This window comes from Scophthalmus maximus, chromosome 10 (genome assembly GCF_022379125.1).
Source record: "Scophthalmus maximus strain ysfricsl-2021 chromosome 10, ASM2237912v1, whole genome shotgun sequence".
Lineage (NCBI taxonomy): Eukaryota > Metazoa > Chordata > Actinopteri > Pleuronectiformes > Scophthalmidae > Scophthalmus > Scophthalmus maximus.
Genome location: NC_061524.1, coordinates 6,760,296 through 6,778,855, shown reverse-complemented (window position 1 = coordinate 6,778,855; position 18,560 = coordinate 6,760,296). Strand labels below are relative to the sequence as shown.

The 18,560-nt window shown below is 43.5% G+C and overlaps 1 long non-coding RNA gene across 2 annotated transcripts in view; it reads right to left on the bottom strand.

Annotated features, from left to right (window-relative positions):
* The window catches only part of LOC118284303, a 258,240-nt gene that overhangs the window by 53,020 nt on the left and 186,660 nt on the right, over positions 1–18,560 (bottom strand). Inside the window, exons 6-7 of one of the 2 annotated variants that reach the window (XR_004784799.2) lie at positions 4,895–4,972; positions 3,763–3,926 (exon numbers count right to left, since the gene is read on the bottom strand). This is a non-coding gene — a long non-coding RNA (uncharacterized LOC118284303). The remainder of the gene's footprint in view (positions 1–3,762; positions 3,927–4,894; positions 4,973–18,560) is intronic. The other variant, XR_004784800.2, reaches the window with a different exon arrangement.

The window sequence follows — 18,560 nt, the reverse complement described above, 5'->3', positions numbered from 1 at the left end:
TTCAGAGGCATGTCAACTGGACACATTAACTCATAAAATACCCCCCTCTCCATGAAATATGCAGCGCCAGGCCACAAGGATGGAAGTTGACTATCCATAATTGATGTAAATGAGGAGCTCTCCCACGGCAAACACTGTGCAAATCTGTCCATGTGTGTGTGTGTGTGTGTGTGTGTGTGTGTGGGTGTGTGTGTGTTGCAGGGGAAAAAGACTTGTGGGCTGAATTTTAAGTCGACAGAGGTAAGGTCATATCTTGTATCATCATGCATCCAAGCTTCAGAAGACTTGCGATGCAGTTACGGACAAAACCAAGACGACGTAACACACGGTGTGAGTGAGTTGTGCGCACGATAAAAACAGTGGCAGAGCAAGAAAGGCAGAGAGGAGGAGAGAAAAGAAGTGTGAGCCAGCACACTGACACAGGGACAAATTGAAATCTTCCATATTGACCTTGTATGAATTGATAACATCCTGGCATTCAATAATGGATGCAGTTTTCAGTTGCCATGTCTGCCAAGTAGCTGGATGTTTCACTTGACTGGCCTGCAAGCAGAATGAATATTTTACCGTGCATAACCGCCATCTCTTTCTCCATGAGCATCTCCGACATGCAAACGAACATGACGATCGCGTTCACGCAGGATAAGTGAGGTGAAGGTGATAGCACTTTACTGATGAGCTGATGCCCCGCTCCCCTCCACCCAATGTCTTCGATTCCTCAGTCTTTCACTCTGCCACCCGTGATCACGTCTATATGAGAGGAGATCTGTGTTGATAAAAATGTTGATGTGAATGTGGTTCCTCCCAGCAGTGGTTCCAGGTTGTTGTACTGGTGATGGATAGGTGAACTATATACGGTCATGACTATGTCGTGATCAAAAAGCTTTGGGCAGAATCCTTAAGATTGGCTACAATCCATTTCCGTGTATATGGTCGCGTGACCGAAATTTTGGACTTACGTCAAGTGGTGACATTGAATGCCATGGGATATGGCTGAAAGCTTAAAGGTGACATTATGCTCATATTCAGGTTCATATTTTTTTAATTTGGGTGACCATTTGAAAAGGTTTACATGCTCTAATGTTCAGAAAAGGCATCAGTGTTCTCATGCTGCCCATTCCTGCAGCTCCTCTTTTCCCCAACAGTCTAAAACGCCTGGATTTCTTTTAGCTCAGCCTCCCAATAAACCCCAGTCTGCTCTGATTGGCCAGCAGGCCCACTCTGTTGTGATTGTACAACCGATTTCAAAATGTGTATGAAATGTCACGCCCCTTCACCACAGAAGTGGAGATTCTTAGATTGCAGGTGGGGTTGCCCCCAAAAGAGCCCGACTGTGACATCAGAGTAGGAGAGACATCTAAACCAGTTGTTCAAAGCCAGGCTGTAGGGTTTAGCCAGCTCACAAAAAAATGACAGTGTTTTTTTTCCACAGTTTGTTGGCTGGCAGGCTGCACAGATACACACATTTATGTGCACAAACATTGAAAAAGTGATTTTTGCACAGTTGACCTGTGTCCCTATAGGGGAGACACAACTCTCCGCAATGACTTAGATCCCCAGTTCATGAGAATAGACTGTTGAGAGAAAGTAGACAACCCATTACAGACAAGGTGAATTGCCAAGGATGACCTTTTCTCCCTCTGTTTTGTGACATTCAGCCGTCACAAGAGACAGTCAACCCCCCCCCCCCCCCCCACAGCAATCATCTGTATGTTTAGATCAGCCATGTCTCCTGAACAAAGCTTCCAGCCATTCTTCTTCACACTCTTAAAAATATACGTTGGAATAACACACGGCGTATTGATCCAAGTCATACCTGGGCAAGCTGCTTTAACAGTGACTGCCGTAATGTTTCAATGCCACTTTTTGCTCGTCTATGTTCCAAACAAAGGATAATACAGTGTATAAAAAGACTGTAGATTTTTCCAAAGAAACAGTTGCCAGACTCCCCCTCAACCAAGCCATGACCATTAGGAGAGACATTTCACTTAGTTCGATCCTACATGTGCTCAAGTGTATTTTTTAAGAGTGTAATGTGACAGTCACCTAGGCCTCCTCTCCCCGCCTCTTCACGGCCAAATCAATGGCCATTGTTTCCATCCCCTGACCTTGTGAATGAACCAGGGGACAGAGCTGGGATGTAGTTACCGCTGCCTCTCTCCTGTAAAGACTTCAAGGTCATTATCTGATTTATGCCGAGCAGTGGAAGGAGCACATAGCCTCTGGTTTTTCTCTTTCTTCTGCCTAACCTTTTTCTTTCCTCCTCTCTCCCCTCTCATTCTTCCTCCGCCGTGCCTTCTGTTAAATGGCAACCCCTAATCAAGCCTTGACTGGAGTCTTGATTTTAATCACCCTCACATACTCCCTTGCCAAATTCCTACAGGCAAATAGCCATGAAAAATTTACCAGCAATTCTTCACCTTCTGCTGTGCAGCGATTTGTTGTCCGGCTTTAAACTGTGTAAAATAATATATTATTGAATTCCGGGGGAGGAGAGTAGAGGGGAGGCAGGAGGAGGGAGGGCAAGGCACAAGGGAGACCAAGGTCGGCTCGTTTTGCCTGAGGAGCTGTCGATCAATATCATTTGGTCAATAACTTCTTTATTACTACCACTATCACTCCGAGCAATATAATTTTGGAGTTAAAACACTTTTTTCTCTCTATATCTCTGGCTGTAAATACTGTTCACATATTGAGCGGTGTGCCAAGTAAAATGCAAGGTCCCATCACATAAAAGCCAATTGGATGCTTTGCTATTCTAATGTTTGCTATTCAAACATATTCCTCCGACTGCGAAAGAAACGAGAATGTGCTCCATCCCCATATTATCATTTGTCCTTATTTCATATTTCACATATTGATTACGCCTGTGCATGCATAATTATCGATTGAGGGCACGACTTCCCAGTGTCTGATGATTCTTTAATAGAAGCATGAACTCAACATGTGAAAGTGGCAGCTTTGGAGAGAACGTTGCCCGTAACCCCTCGTGGCTCGGTGAAAAGATGTACACAGTCAGAGAAAATTTTCACAGATGGAGCCAAAGTCAAGTTGGCATGATGCACTGATGCCACAACAAAAGAGGAGAAAGGTCTTGGCAAGATTCAAGATTTCATCTTTTTTGTTGCTGCACATTTATTTACTGCTCCCTCTTTTAAAGTTTATATTATTAAATTATTATGGATTTAATTTATAATGTATGCACATATCTGCATCATAGTAAATTCCAGTTAACTGTTTGCTTGTCCGGCTAATTCTTACTGCTGTCATATTGTCTTTGTGAGTGACAGCAGAAAGACAAAATGAACAGCTAGCAGTAAACACAGGGGGGCATTAAGCAGCCAAAAAGCCACATATAAGAAGCACAAGTTGACGGGTGCAGACGCAGAAGTTGCTCCGTAGCAAAGTGGTGCGACTTGAAGATGATTCAGTGCCACGGGTAGCCGGTGACCAAAGAAGTAGTATGTTTCTGGCCATTGGTAGAGCTGAAATCGTCTCCGCACGCTCGACCGTGTCTACAGTGATACTTCTTGGATGTCAAGACAACTGTAAGATACAAATGTGACTGACGGACCGGCCCACTTGAAAAATTGTAACCAACCGATTTTAACACATTCTTAGTTTGAAAGAAAAAGGAAGGGGAGGGAGTCAATATTTCACTGCAATCATAGTAATTTCCTGCGCCTTGTCATACGTTCAGTTCACTTGAAGAAAGTGAAAAAAGGGCAAAGTTATTTAAGAGCACAGGGAGAATGAGCCTACCGGGCTAAGAATCGTCGCATTCTTTCCCTGCCACAGAGACAGTCGTCATACGCAGGGAAGCAAGTCGCTCCCCAGAGCCACACTGTCAGTGTGTTTTACAACTCCATCTCGATGCTTATTGCTGAGCCATTCTTATTCTGCCCAGCCGCGCCCTGTCACACATACTGAACGACCAAACAAAGAAACAACAATACAAATGCAAAAAAAAGAAGAAAAAACAATAATGCATAAAAACTGTCGGCACATTCCCCGGACCCTGAAAAGGGGAAGGGGAATACATTACAGCCTCATATAAAACACATTCAGAGTCTATCATTTCAAGCACAGATGGGGGATGACAAAGGTATTTTCCTACCAAGCGTTCAAAGTTTTTATACTTTATACCGAGATGCATGGAAGTTGTGATGTTCCCAGTGAGTTCCAATCGAGCACCGAGCGCTTAAGTGGATTTGAGCATCTGTTTGTTCTCTGGAAATTGCTCTAAATCTGCCATGTTTCAGAGTTTCAGTGTGATCATGAATACACATATTTAAAGCAGATCTGAAGTTTTGGTTGTTTTTTCGTTACACCTTGATTAATCTGCAATTCAAACAGAAATCACACTTACCAAAAAAGACTGTTTTTGTTATAATGGTATGAATAATGAGTCGCCATAAAACAAAATTATGTTGGTGCTTTTTCTTAATCCTTCATCAAGGCATGCAAATTAGGATTTTTTTTCTTTTCATCATTCCATGGTCCCAACAGATCAGAACAGCCTTTGAATTTGGATCTGGTGAGTGCGAAACACAGCAACACTTCTCACTTCTCTAACATGGCAGCGTTCATGTTTTGTTTTCTAAAATAAACATCAAGCGTTATATATATATATATTATTTGAAAATGTAATTTGTTACATTAATATAAGTTTAAGGGGTTTATAATACAAAGTGTTAAGGCTACAAAGGCAAAGCTAAAATCAAATAAAACAGACATAATCCAGCCGTTGTACAGAACTTAATTGTAATAATTATGCTGTGACAGGCTGTGAAAACAGTAGAGTTAATATATAACGTCTACAGGGGTCTAGCAGAGGCCTCCTCTTCAGTTAAAACTCTTTGCTTTGGAATTCCAGAACTCGGATTAGACTGACCTGTGACATGTGACCTCCGGTGACTGTTGTATTTGTTGACCTTCTGGTGACCTTCAGGTCTGGCCCGGGCTGGAGTCCCTGGAAAGGAAAAACAAGGAGAGAGAGCAATAAGCAAATTCAGAAGGAGAAAGGACGGGAGGTACAGACACAGATGGTGACAGAGATGTGGGGATGAGAGAGAAACGGCAGGACAACAAACTGCACGTCGTCTACTTTTAGTTTTGTCATAGAGCTGATATTGACGGGCCAATCCTTCTAAAGGTGGTTAAAAACTTATATCTTACTAGTAAATTGACCGGTCGAATAAGTGCACTGTACTAAGTACAACATTTGCCTCTCAATGTACGTTGTGTAGTGAAGGTATTAAGTGGCATGAAAAGGAAATACTTAGTGAATTTAAGATGATGAATCGGGGTTAGATGTCTGTGGCGAGCTGCTGCTGCTTGTTTCACTTTCAGGGTGAAAAACAGTTTAATTCAAATACACCCACTCACTCACACAAAGCACATACAGTGCTACATATATATGTTAATATATTGATGTACACAGACACAATTAACACATTAAAACTAGAGTACACACACAAACACACACACACACACACACACACACACACACAGATATGCATATGAACATACAGTATACACAGAATACACAGACACGTATTTACACACTATTTGCATATTAAAGTGAGCACAGAAAAAAACAAACATGCAAATCCATACAGAAGACAAAACCAAAAACACAAGCAACATATTCAGACACGTAGACGCCGCGGAAAAATACCCACTAAAATAATTGCAGACAATCACACACACACACGCACACACCTGCCCATTTCTCGGAGCCCCCCCTGTGGGACTGAAGGCCTTAACCTCGAAACTCGAACTCAGCGCAGAGCAAAACGCTTCCACATTTTCCAAATATCCACAAAGGCGCACATATGTTTTCACAGTGGGCCTAACGGGACAGGAAGGGCCACTGACCCCCAAGTCTGTTTGTATCACACCTAGTCTTTAACACACCGCACGGCATCGTACGTTCACACTGGAGATACGTTCATTTCCTTTTTCTTCTTTGTGGACTTGAACTTTTACCTAAAGTATTTTTTAGAGTACTCAGGTTTTGTGCTTTGCCACGATCCTTACAGAGAAAAACTAAACAAAAGACACACGGTGAGGTGGCTGTCGGACAAAAACAAAAGAGAGGAGTTCAATCAGGCGATGCTGCAGAGAGGAAGCTGATGTCGTGTCTCCGGTGGAACTCGCTCCTACACTGGGTTTCTACATTGAAGGTCCGACTTCAACACTTTCTTGTATTAATCATGGGGAAAATATAATTTATCTGGTAAGGCTTCGTGATGGTGAATTTCTCTTAATTAAGGGCTTGTTTGACCAATTGTTAATTTAAAAAAAAAACAATCAATGCAGCTTTAAAATTTGGCTTTTCTAAACGTTTACATTTCATTTTGTACACTATTAATAATGTTAAAAAAAGTCCCAATAGGTTGAACAGTTAAAGCAGTCTATTGAAGTAAAATTGCGCGGATAAACTTACGTGCGGATAAACAGGAAAGAGTAGCACTGCAGTTGTACACATTTCTGCGTATGATTAAATTATCAGCTTATCAGGAAAGTGTTGCGAGGGATAATAAGCACAATACAAATACATTTTTCTCACTGTCTCTGCCAGTTCTGCTTGTACTGTGTGTATGGACCAACAGCCTGTACTAAAGTGAAATTTACAATTTTCCACTGTATTTGTGATCAATAACACCCGTCGTCGGGTAGTAACTCAACATGATCACACAGAAATGATTGTGCATTTTGGCAAAAAAATGCCCACCGCCCGTCCGACACAGTTTCGATTGCAGCGCCTCCCCAGCTCGCGTTCACTCGAATCGCTATCGCACAACGCTGCCACAGTCATACTAATCCTTCTCTGACAGGGATAAAGATGCCAATTTCCATGTAAAAAGGCCTTCATTACAACATTAGGGTCTCTGGCAGTGTGGTTGCGAGGTTCCACATGGCTAATAACAGCCCCAAATCTCCTCAGGACCCTGATCTTTTATTCAACTCAGCCCTTGTGCAGTCCAACAAACTTCATTTATATTGCATGGCCTAGTCAGCAGTATGGAGAGACGCATTAGCATACAGAGTCGCGGACACAGTGATTACAGGCTGACAGGCGACTTACACGCCCCCCTGCGAAGAGCCGAACATGTCTTCATTTCGTTTTTTCCCCCCCTTTCCTCTGTCCTTCTATGGCCCGGAGCAGCTGATACACGGGTTTCTAATAGAGCAGAACACAGGAGAGACGGGGCGAGGGGGAGCTTTAATAATGAATGGATGACATTGGTGATGGGAGAGAGAGAGGCAGAAAGTTAAACGGATCCGGAGAGTGGGAGCGAGCTTTGATTAAAGGAGCTTGGCGGAGTATTTTAACATCAATAAAACTACAATATTGATGCTGAGACATTAGCCGTGTCATGGTGAACAGACCGTCATCAGCAAGGTTAGAAGCCGCTGCTACTGTACACGCCAGGCTGTGTTTCATGTTGTGGGCTACGGGGGTCAGGTTTAGTGGTAAATATGCTGGGTTTGTTGTTTTTTTTACTGCACAAAGGGAGATTGTTGTATGGATCAAACAATGCAAACAGCCAAAGTTTCATGCTAAGATCCACTTTGTGCCTATGGTGTCAGCGACAGATACAATAATGTATCTCGCAGCTTCGTGTTACTTAATGTCCTTACGCACGACAAAGTCTTTGCTTGAGTTTTGCCAGTATTGCCTCTGTGCCGTGCCACCGGTGGGTGTTGGTGGTAAAACTCAGAGCGACCCGTTGTAGTTGAACTTCTGGAGGATCACTCATGAGCACCAGTCAGCATCCACTCTCTGGAGTCAGTCAAGTCGTGCTCAGTCAGTCCACAGCAGTGTGTGACAGTCACAGTCTTTTCATTTGTTTCAGTGAGCCACAGCGGGGGGCCCACCCCAAAGGGCTCCGTCAGAAAAGGAAAACAAAAGGGCCCATGTCGTCCGGCGAAAGAAAAGTTGATCCTTGCTTTACTTTTGCTGAAAAGAAATTGGAATATCTGTAAGCAAAGCTAGGGTAGCCTGTTTGAAAACTTTCTAATGTGAGTATCACATTCCTATGGCCTCCAGTTGAATGAAGGACACATGTCAGAGATAATAACGCATGATCTTGATGTAAATTTGGTGAAATTGGTCCCAAGTTGTCAAATCCCTCCCAATATCAAAAATGGCACTTCAGTGTGTTGACGTCTCATGACCCTCTGAACTCATGGAGCCATTAGCCTGCACACACTGGCCTTCCTGGATCTTATTTCTTTGGCTTACTGGATCTTGAAACCACCCGACCAGCATCTCCATGCCTTCGCAACACCCGCAACCAGAACCATTATGTTTTTGACTCGCAAGTCAATCCGTCCGTCCGTCCATCTCACTCACGTGATGATCTAAGGTCAAGGTCACTGTGACCTGACAAAACAAATCTATGGCCTTGTGGACATGAAATCTTGGGGAACACCTTGAGGGAATCCCTTCAATATCTGGCACAGATGCAAGCTTGGACTCAAATATGAACTGATCAGAATTTTGTGGCGAAACGGCAAGAATGCCTACAGCGAATATCATTGTGTTTGGCACCAACATTTCACTCAGACTCCAGGAAGACCGGATTAGAATTTAGTGATCAACGGTCAAGGCCACTGTGACCACATTGAACACGTCATTTGCCTCATTAATGAAATATCTCCAGAATGTCTTGAGGAGATTTCTTCAAATGTAGCCTCAAGGATGACCTGATTAGAATTTGGTGGTCAAAGGTCACGTTGACCTCACAACAAATGTCTTCGGCCATGACTCAAGAATACCTTCACTTTATTTATTCAATGAGTCTGGGGCTTCTTTATTCTTTCAGTTTAATGATCGTCCATGCCCTCCCTGGCTCTGTGAGTCCTCTCACGGTGCTCCAGTTTCCTCACAGTCCAAAAGACATGTCGCTTTGAGGAATTAGGTACTCGGCACTAAATTGCCCATACGTCCATGAATGGATCTCTATGTTTAACAGTCGGGAGTTAGTGAGCTCATCTCTCTAAAGCCAAGGCCACCACTTCTTCCACACCACTCGATCGCCTCCTTCACTTTCTTGTTATTCTCCATCCTTGTCACATATTCCTGTTTACTTTTGGAATATTATTTGTCTTAATTGTTTACTGTTTTTTTTAATGTTTAAACTATTCTGCAGAGAAGAGAGGTGAAAAGGATGAGTCGCGAAAAAAAGGGAAAAATGATGAATTAAGAGATTTGGGAGAGGAAAAGGAATTGGACAAGAGTGTGTGCGCGTGTGTTAGAATGAGATTCAGGAAAAAAAGTGTGTGTGTGTGTGTGTGTGTAGAGGGAACAGGGGGTTGTAATGTATTCAGGACAGGCCTGGCCAACCACTGCTATCAAAGGGACCTGCCTGACGAACTGTAATAACTGGAAAATTATTTTGATAGCCTGAAACAATCTTGGATATCACAGAACTTTATTAAAATAATATCAAATCAAATTAGCCTGTATCCCCATAATGAATTAAGTAACAGGTTACGCCGATATTAATCTCCTGGCTGGCTCGCAGGCATGACAGCTCCAGCATTTAATCAGGGCTACCGCTCTCTCTCTCTCTCTCTCTCTCTTTCTCTCTCTCTCTCTCTCTCTCTCTCCCTCTCTCCCTCTCTCTCTGTCTTGCTCGCTCCCTCTCCACAGGAGGGTCTTTTAACACACACATCCAGGAGAAATACTCAGCGAGCCGACAGCCCCGTAGCTGTGTGGCAGTTAAGCGAGGAAGGCTTCAAAAGAACCCCCCCCCTAAATAAAGTGGGTGATTTTGCCCCAATCCAGCCCCCCTCCAATCCCAGCACCACCACCACCCCCCAACTTGTCACTCGCCCCCGGTGAGGTTATTCAAGAGCAGAGGAATCAGTGTCTCAGATGTGTGTGTGGGTTTAGTGTGTGTGTGTGTGTGTGTGGGGGGGGGGGGGTGTCTCCAGAGAGTTGTGATTAGCAGCTGACCCACAGGGACAGAAATAAGAGCCCTTCCTCACACCTCCCCTTCCTCTGGTTCCACCCATCCCTGATTCACGCCAGGCTAGAGTCAATTTAAAGGGACATTCTAACCTAAATAACGGTGGAAAACTGTAACACGAGCGAGCATTTAATGCAATTTTTATTTCAGACTTGACCTTTTAAGCTGTGCTCGTTCTCAGGTATTGGGTCACACACACGGCGAATCACTCATGGTTACTTCCTGGGAAAAAACATTTTAATTAACTTCACTCCAGGATGAACCAGTCATAGTCAATAAAAGGAAAATGATCTGGATGAAAGTGCATTTTAAAAATCTGATTATCTTATTAAAATCTATCTTGCCTCTCTTGCCAGTCACATCAAAACCAAACTGCCTTACTCAGTCATTCACTAATTAATATCGCCCTTCATCATAAACAGTTTATTGTTTAATGAGCGACTCAATTAGAATTATTCAGACTCAAAAACAAAAAGCGTCGGAAAGAAAAAATACAAAAAATTGGTTGTAGGTCTAAGTGTGTCAAGAGCCATTTAGGTCTATGGCCATTCATAATACCCTTTGGATATCATAAATGAATGTGTCTGCCAATGCCAGGCTGTGTTTCAACAGATATTACGATTCTTTAAGGAGTTTAAACAATAGACTCCGGACCCTTCACAGCTCCAACAATGACCTATAGTGGCTCAAGTCGGGGACGGTCCCCAACCACGTTGAGCCAAAAAAAAGAGATGAGCAGTCCAACCTCAGAGAGTATTTGTGTATCAGTGTAAACAGGAAGCTAGTCTGTAGTCGGTGGCTTGGTCACAAAAATGCTACGAACGTGAAACAACGAGGGTCTAAAGTAGGAGCAGGCGAGGTGGAAATAGTGCCCATAAGGTGAGTATGTACAGCGTTTTGCATTCAGTGCTGGAGATCGAGTCATGAATGATAAGACTCAATCAGGAAGCAAATGCGAGGGTCTGCGTCATCTTTTCCAAATGTCAAAGTTGTTGCCCAACCATAACACGACAGGACAGGACTCAAGCCAGCGACCTGCTGCTCAGAGAATGTGTGTCCATGTGGTATGTGCCCTAACCATTCAGCTAACAGGTCAGCCCCAGTTTTTCCCCCCTCTTGTCAGATATCTTTTCCTGTCTTTGGTTTTCTCATGAAAGAGCAGTCTCTTCTTTCACACTCATGAATAGGCAACGCAGAGGTCAGTGGCCACTAATTTGGGTTGGCAGCTCAACGGCTGCATTCAAGCATTGCCATTAATTTACCATACATGTCTCTTCAGATTTCTTTAAATGTGATTCTGACTGTACTCCTTTTTTAGGTTCTGTATTAACATATGTTCATATATGCCTCGTACCAACTCCAAAAGGTTATGAGTGGTCGGACATTTTTAAAACCCGTTATCCTGAGCCCCCGGTCTCTCAAGTGCCGCTCGTGAAGAGGTGAAAAAGGGGATCCACTGTGCCTCTTATTTCTCCCTCCCACCACCTCTTCTCATTCTAGTTCCCCTCCTCGTCCTCCATCTAAACCCCCCTCCTGGCTGATATTGCTGTTGCTTCCCCCTTATCTGTCCCCCGCCTGCCGTCTTTCTTCGGCGTCCCCCTCCTTGTTGTTGTGTTTGCCCGGCGGACTGCGCCACACAGCCCACCTTGGGGTGGGAGGGAGGGATGGCGGGGACACTAAATCTTTTGATGCAGCCGTTTGTGGCGATAACATCTGAACTTGCCGTGCCTTTGCCAGGCAGCGCTGACAGATGTAGTAGGGCCCTTCCACAGCTTCCAGCTATTGGATATCTATTACTGCTGGTGCTCGCTCTCTCTCTCTCTCTCTGCATGTATGTGTGTGTGTGTGTGTGTGTAGCACAAAAATATCTCCATGAACAAATCTGTCATAAGCATCGGGCCACACATCTTTACAGTCATTCACATGCAAATACACACAAACACACACACACACACAAAATGGAAAACAAAGTCACGTCACTCATATTCACATATTCATATCATATAAACCCATCTTTCCTATTAGAGTTCCAGCACTTAGAGAAGCAATAGTGAAATATGAAGCGTTTTATCTTGTGATCCAGGTACATTTATTCCTCGCGTGTCAGGGCGTGTATGCCCTTGAACTTCTGCACTTGGCACACGTACACACACACACACACACACACACACACACACACACACACACACACACACACACAGACAGAACCCAAGCTTGGTGCAGATTCCCTTTTTACGGTCTCGGAGAATGACGCGTTTGGTCTAGAAATGGGGCGAAGACATCAAGTGACAAAAACCCTCACAAAAGTGATGCATTTCCTAAGTGTCCCTGCGCCCATATGGTGACACGTTTCAATGACAGCATGCGGCCTGGCGTTATCTTGGCTGGAATAAGCAGCCGTAACATACATTCAGCGGAGCACTTTAAAGCAGAATGACTTCTGTAATGGAAAGGCATCTGATTCTGCTGCACAACGCAGGTGATTTGCTGCTGATCACTTTTTTCTTTTAAAAGTGAATTGGGGGGGCGTCTTCTAAATACGAGGTCTTGTGCACTTGTGTGTTCAGATACGTCTATGTGTGTGTGTGTGTGTGTGTGTGTGCGCGCGCTGCTTCCTCCGCTGGGGGTTTGAGTGTGGGCCATCTGGCTGCTGAGGAAGATGAGGAGGCTAGGAGGGGCCGGTGGGTGGTGCAGGGGTGGGGGGTTGTGGGATTGCTGCTTCCCATTATGACGGCTCCTCCGCCCCCTGTACGCATCCCTCTGTGGCCCCAATAGACCCCGGTATCACTTCCTCAAAAACTCCCAAACCAGACAGAAAAGAACGTACACAACGCACACTGACACATATGGCCTTCATTTGATCCCCTCCTGCCTGTTCATGACCAGAATGTATTCTGTGGTTGGGGTTGAACTTCAGTGTTTAATGAAATCTTAATTGGCCTCAGTCACAACCTGTAAAACCTCTGCCTCCACAGAACACTTGCAATCAGAACGCCGCAACTTACTAAACAATACAAAAAGTGAAATCTGCCAAAATTAAGTATCGATATTTACCAGAAGAGGCACACGGAGACGCAAGTGGATTTGTTTGTGTTTCCCAGTTCATTTAAAGATGTTTCTTTCTGCCAGAAAACAGTTTATATTTCGCAAAATTGAGCTGTAACCATTGTTTACATCGAATTTTGTGGAGCTGTTTTTTAAAAAAAAATTTCACCTGGAGGTCACATTTTTTAAATATACATGAACTAAGTTTTCTTGTCAGATAAAAAAAATGGAATTTCGTACTGAAAGATGTGGTAAGCTTTGACAATGGACATAAACAGGTTAAACTATTCCAAGTTTGGTAAACTGAAATGGTTTAACAGCTTTTTAAAATCTAAATATAGATATTTTTTTTACGGACTTGGTTTCTATACAAAGCCTCAAAATACAACAGGAATTTATTTCAGGGTCTGAAGCAATTTCGTGAATTGAGAAAACTTTTCCTGGTATGGGACAAGCTGATTCATTCTGCTGCTGGTATTTATCAGGAGAAAGTCCTCTAGTGTTGTGTTTGTGTGCAGGTTTTTGGTTTTTTTAACCAGGAGACATTTGTGCAGTTCGCATGAAAAGTGATCCCAGCAAAGATTAAAACAATGGAAAGAAGGACGTCTCCCTACAGAAACTTAATCTTCAATGCCTGGGTGAGGGAAAAAAAGAAAACCCAAAGAGAACGCCCGAAGAATAATTTAGTAGATAGTATTGTGAGCTATACGTAATCTGGTTCTACAATGTTCTGAGACTGTTATTATAGTTACGTTTTAGTTTAGTGTGTTGTCCATCCTTCCTAAAATAAAATACCCCAAAAAATACATAATAATTATAAAGTTTCATCACCATTACCATAGGTCAGCACAATTAAGGCTATCCCTTTAAAAGACCAGACTACATGAGAAAAAAACATCTGTTTTAGCATCAAAGTATCCTTTAGTTTAGAGTCCTGCCACACACACACACACACACACACACACACACACACACACACACACAAAAGAAGTGCCAGGTCTAAATCACCATCTAGCCCACTTGCCCCTGTGCTTCACCCAGGTGGCATCATGTGAACAATGAGCTAATGAGATTTAAGGATAGGGGCCTGAGCGCCTGCCAAATTACTGCCAGCCAAGAGAAAATCTTCCCCTTGCTCCACTTCTTCTTCTTCTTTTTTAAAATATATTTATTTCTTCTTCTTTTTTTTTCTTTTTTTTTTTTTACATCCACCCATATTTGTCATTCAAACCAGCTTTAATGGAGAAAGATCTATGCATATGTAAGTGACAGAGCTGGGAGCCCATTACCGGCATTCAGTGGAGCACTGTGGAGAGGCCCTCTCCAGGCTTGGATTACTGACCATTAGGGCTTATTTCTGCACCGTCTCCAGGCAATTATCCCCCCCTCTTCCCCTCTCGCCTACTCCTCCTTACCCCAAACACACACACACACACACACACACACACTCACACCCTCCTAACACATCCGCATCACCCACTCTCTTGGCCCCTCACCCTTCCTCAATTTAACCATTTCACATCTTGAAGAGTCGCATCTTGGAGCGCCTCTCGGTGTTACTGTCTGTCCGCGTGTTGACTCGTACATGCCTGTTGTTCAAAGCCCCCCCCCCCCCGTCCGCTTCCAACGCGGCAGCCCCCGTGGGGGCGGGAACGGCGGCGGCAATGACGAAGATGTTAATGATGATGATGATTAGGTTGCGTCAGGAGAAAAATAGCTCCCCCTATGTACTGTATGAGCACACCTGTAAGTAATGTTGTCACCCGGGTTCCGCTTGCTCTCTAATGAAGCCAGCGCAGGAAAAAAAAAGAGAAAGAAGAAGAAGAATTAATGCGCGGTGCAGACTCGAGGAGCGAGCAGATTTGCATTTTGACGGTGGCAATGAACAATATGTTGTGGCATGTGTGTGTGTGTGACACGTATGTGTTTGTGTGTGTGTGTGTGTGTGTGGAGGAGACAGAAGAGGGAGAGGGAAAGTTTACCGCCTTGGCTTTCACCAGATTTACAAGGGGGCCTATGGAGTTTAAATGAAGAAGATGGAGAGCAAGTGAGACAGAAATAGTGGGAAAAGTTGGAGAGGAAAGACGGAGGACTGTAACTGTGTATAATGTCTGCTTGTGTGTGTGTGTGTGTGTGGAACCAGGTGAAGGCTTTGAGCTTCGACCTGATTTGTGTGAGATGCACAGTAACCTGAAGGCTAGTTCTCATGACATTGGCCTATCTCCAACAGCTGTGACCTATACACACACACACACACACACACACACACACACACTGTCAACATTGTCAAGTAGAATGATTTGCACATGAGTTACAGTTTTATGTTAAATGTTGCTGTAACTGACAACAACGTCACAGAACCACAAGAGCTGCCATTGGCTGCTTGTGATTTCCCCTGCAGGTTGCTCCCCTGATTGAGCGGACACCCCATGATGATCGATTCCTCTGCAGCAGCCGCAGGTTAGGCCCTGACTTGCGGCCCTCGTCTGCGCGTCGTCCCCACTCTCCTTTCCCATCACAGAGGAAGTCTGCATGATGAAATTACCCCAGTATAAACACATCAAAAGTTGAGCACCTCAATTATTTAAAAGCACAGCGAGTGCATCGTTAAGGACACAGTAATTATCCTCCATCTTAATGAAGTTTTCATTAAGACATCTGCATTATGCTATCTGTCTCCACAGAGATTTAATATTCCCACTGCAGACAGGTAATGCTTATGCGCCAGTCATTTATAATAGGAGAGCATTGTGAACTTGTGAAAAGGTGTAATTCTAATCAGAGGCTGACAACGCAGGGTTTTTAGACCCAAGAGGAGTTTCATTTCTCTGCGATTCATTTTTAAGTGAGTTTTTTTTTTTTTTTTTAATTATTGAATGATCACTGCTCAATTGGTAGTTGACATAACAAGAAAACGGAAAATGTGGTAACAGATTCCACTCATTCAGTTTGAAATCTTTTTGCATCAGAAAACCACAGGAACCAGTTGCTGGTCCATTGAGCAATTGTCCAATTTTACTTTTTCGGAGGTAGTCGGCTGCCATATCCGGTGGTTTTCACGTTTGTGAGTTCAAAACTAATGGTGCGTTCACACCAAAGTCAATGCAAAGACGCCGCGTATATGATGTGACGCAATATAACACAAAGATGGAAATTCACGGCAATAGCTTCAATCGCTGGAGTTCAAATGTTTGATGAAAATAATTCCGTGACGCGATGTCGGATGATATTTCCAGGTTGTGTTTACTCAAGTTACTAGTAACACAGTGCGAGAATTTGCTTCGTGTTTGGTGTGACCGTAGCATGAGAGATATAGATTCATGCCAATGTCATCCGCAACATTTTAAAGATTCCTCTGGATGTTTCTCCTCGAACGATCACAGAACCTCTCGATTGACACACATTGGACATTTGGCATTCCTCAAAGTGGGGTTCGAGGCTCCTGGAGAAAAAGGTCTCCAAACCCTTAATATAGATACATTACTATGAAGAACAACAATTATCTATTTATGTCTAAACCAACTCTGTAAAGATGGGGGTAGTGCCAACCAGGCTTTCGTACGTGGAAATAGACATATGGTATATCATAGGTAACTGTCGGTCAGAACGGGCCATTCTTTTTATCTCTGCCCTCTGTGGATCGTCGTCTTTTTGAAGTCAAATGAGTCCAGAAATAGCTAATTCTCCCTTCCATACAAATTTGGCACTGGTGCAAAAACTCGTGCTGCTGTGGTCCTGGGAGGCAAACAATGCTCGGAGGAAAATGAGATGAGAGAAACCCAGCGGAAGTCTTTGATCCTGGAAGATATTAGTGAGAACCAAAGAAAAAGGTATGGCAAAAGAAGAAGACTTGGAATCAAAATGCAAATCACAGTGAAAATGCATTAATGTTCTTTGTATTTTTCCCCCTCCATTTCTCAATCTCCCATTGTAATTAGCAATACCAGTGGTGTTTGTATTCCCTCTAACATCGTTAAAAAAAAGAGAGAAAGAAAAGCCTTTCTTTTTTCTTGGTGTACAGGCGGCGGGGATGTCACTGAATATTTAGATCAAGAGGAAATGAGAAACGCCTTTTCAAAACTTCCTTCAACATATTTATGTCTCAAAATTAATGATAAAAGAAAGAAAAATATATCAAATGAGGGATTATGAAAGGGCAGAAAACAGAGGAGGGGAAATAAAAGGGAGCCTTAGACAGAATTTTTTTTCTCTCTCTTGTAGGGTAAGTTTTTTTTTTTGATACATTGTTAATTTTTTCCCATCTTTGGCACATCATTGAATTGTTTCCTCGGGGATGGCAGAGAAGTGAGCGGCGCCTCTCGCTGGGCCGAGCCTCTCTAATGATGCCTTTGTAGGGACGTCAGCACCGTGTTCAAAGGCAGAACTCCAGCCAGCTGACCCAGCCTTTTACAACCCGACAATGAGCGGCTGTAATTGAAAAGTGTTGGAGGAAAGACACACACAGGAGCACACACACACACACACACACACACACACACACACACGCGCGCGCGCGTGCCCTCCTTGAGTGTATGATAACCAGCTACCACTGCTCGTTCCAGTGCTCTTAAACGGGCCATAATGCCACTCACAGACCCCCCTACCTGTTTAGCATGCTAACAGGCTAACTGGGCCTCTCCATTAGGCTACTGTAACACGGGCTAATGCACACCCTCTTGTCCATCTAATAGGGGGTTATGCTAATAAGCTAACAAGTGTCAGTGTGCCGTGGTAATGTAACATGGCCTAATGCCATATAGCTCCCGTATCATGACTTCACGCTAACAAGCTAGCAGGCCCGGTCGGCCGCTGCGATGAGGGCCTAAAGGGGTAGTACGCACATCGCCGCCTGTTCAAACATGAGTTAAAATGCTAACGAGCCACTGCCTTAGTCCATTACTGGAACATGAACTAATGCTAATCAAACACCGGCTTCAAAACCAGGGGACTGGGAGAATGGACGGAGGGTTTTTACGGGCATATAATGTGTCCATATTCTTTTCAAGGGGACATTTAGATTTTCCTTATTACAGTGAAATGAAAGGGTCATGTAAATTAGCATGTATATCACGACATTCAGATTTGGGACAGTATGACAACATTGTGTTAGAGTGAATTCATGTTAAAATTTATAATGCACAACTGGCGCTTGGTTTATAGTGTATGTAAGGATACATAAAGCAGTCATTGTTTAGGTTTGACCTACAAAGATATTTCATATTTGCTGCTTCATCACATGTCATCACGTGACTGGCGTACAGGAAACAGTGCATGTTGGGAAGTCCTTGAAGAAAACTGGTATGAATTTGTGTTGCAGGACCAAATCTACCCCGGAAACACAGACTGATTGTAGCCCCTGATGAAAGTTTTTCTATTTTATATGAAACTCTTTTATATGATATCATAACTCTACAATGTAAATTTAGGGCTAATGAAAATAACCTTGCGATATGTAATACGGCCGAGAGGCATGCAAACCGTGGCGTCCTGTACAAGGCTATTTGACCAGCGCATGGTGCTGAGTTGAAG